Genomic DNA, 1,891 nt, shown 5'->3' on the forward strand with positions numbered 1-1,891 from the left:
GCGCAACCACTGCGCCACCAGGGAAGCCCTCTCCCTTTCTTTTTATTTCTTTGTTTTTTCTTGTGCTTTAGTGTTTGCTTGGCTGCTATACCATTTCTTTTGATCTTGATCCAGCTTGCACAGCTCTACCCACTTTCTGTTCCATATAATGTATTATACATGAATTCTCCCCAACTCTCTATTTATCTAAGACCTATTTGTCCTTCTGACTTGCAGTCTGAAGACTGAATATTGTTTTCCAGGTACTCTTGTTACTTTGACATTACCAGGACATGTGAAGTTGGAGGTGTGTCAACTGAAAAAAAAAAGGCACAACCTAAAAGTTGAGAATTACGTTTTATTTGTGGACTTTCTGAGGACTTCAACCTGGGGAGGGGAGGTGAGTGGCAGGCAGCCTCTCAGCTCTGAGGGATGCTCTGAGGAGGTAAGGGAGGAACCAGGATACACAGGAGTTTTTGCAACAAAACCCAGGTAGTCGGAACATCAAAAGATTACTGTTAATTAAAGAAAACCAGACATCTCAAGTTAATGAATTTAGTGCTTTTCTGTGTATGGGGAGATGAAAGAGTCTGGGCTCATTGACATCATTCCTTTGATATGCACCTTAACTGTCTAAGGCCAGTATCCTGTGCTTTCCCATCCTGAATCCCCTCGGGGTGTACACGTGGGGGCAACTACAGTGGCTGATGGCCTGGTGGTGAGTAGCCTATTTGTCTCCATCCTGAGTTCCCTCCGGGATCACCAACTGGGCAGCTGTAGTAGCTGATGACTTGATGGCTGCAACATCGGTTGTTTGCTGATGTGGCAGGTGGCATTCTTTGTCCACAGGTGTATGGCTGGGGCTGTGGAGGAATGTTCTGCTGGGGCAGTGAGTCCTTTCTTGGAGCCCTGGGCTTGTCCTACACCAGGATCTACTCTGCCTACGTCTATTCTACTCCCAAGGAACATGGAAGCCCCAGGCTTTAGAGTTCCTTTAATTTAGCCCTGGTGATTTTCTTGCCTCTTCTGAGATCCTGACGTCTTGTAATGGGAGGTAAATCCTTCTCCTCTGGAAGATTTCCTCCCTGCATTTTCCTGGGCTGCCTGTACATCTACTCAATATGCTTCTCTCCAAATTAGTGTGTATACAGTACACATTGGAGGATTTTGTCTATGCATCTTCATCCCTTAGGATTGTTTATAAGAGAGGGGGATTAAGTTAGGAGCCTATAATAGTTTTTTCTTGTGCAATAAACAACTGCAAAATCTCAGCGCCTTACAAAACAATGCTTATTTTCATGCTCAGGAGTCTGCCAGTAAGCTCTGGTTTGTCTGATCTAGGCTGGGTTTGGCTGCATTGACTGGACTCCATGCTCCCTGTCTGCTTCAGAGATGCTCTGTGTCTTCACTCTGGGGAGCAAGATGGAACGAGGCTGCTACCTGGTGGGATCACAGCCTAAAAAGCTAAGTCGAGTCACACAAGCACATTGAAAGCCTCTGTTTGCATCATGACTGCTAACATAGCCTATTGGCCAAATCTAACCCCAGTGGGCAGTCAGCAGCATCACATGGCAAAGGACAAGGATGGAAAAGTCTATAAATGGGAGGAAGTAGAGAACTGGGAATTTTTTTTCCAATCTATCCAAGAGACCGCCCCCTCCAAGTCTATTGAGAATCTCCCATTTCTTTCATTTGCTGCCACTGTTTTTTCAACGGAGCACAGGCTCCGGACGCACAGGCTCAGCGGCCACGGCTCACGGGCCCAGCCGCTCCGCGGCATGTGGGATCCTCCCGGGCCGGGGCACGAACCCGCGTCCCCTGCATCGGCAGGCGGACTCTCAACCACTGCTCCACCAGGGAAGCCCATTGCTGCCACTTTTGAAATTTAGGACAAAAAGTTATATCACCTTTC

This window comes from Physeter macrocephalus, chromosome 9, assembly GCF_002837175.3.
Source record: "Physeter macrocephalus isolate SW-GA chromosome 9, ASM283717v5, whole genome shotgun sequence".
Classification (NCBI taxonomy): Eukaryota; Metazoa; Chordata; class Mammalia; order Artiodactyla; family Physeteridae; genus Physeter; species Physeter macrocephalus.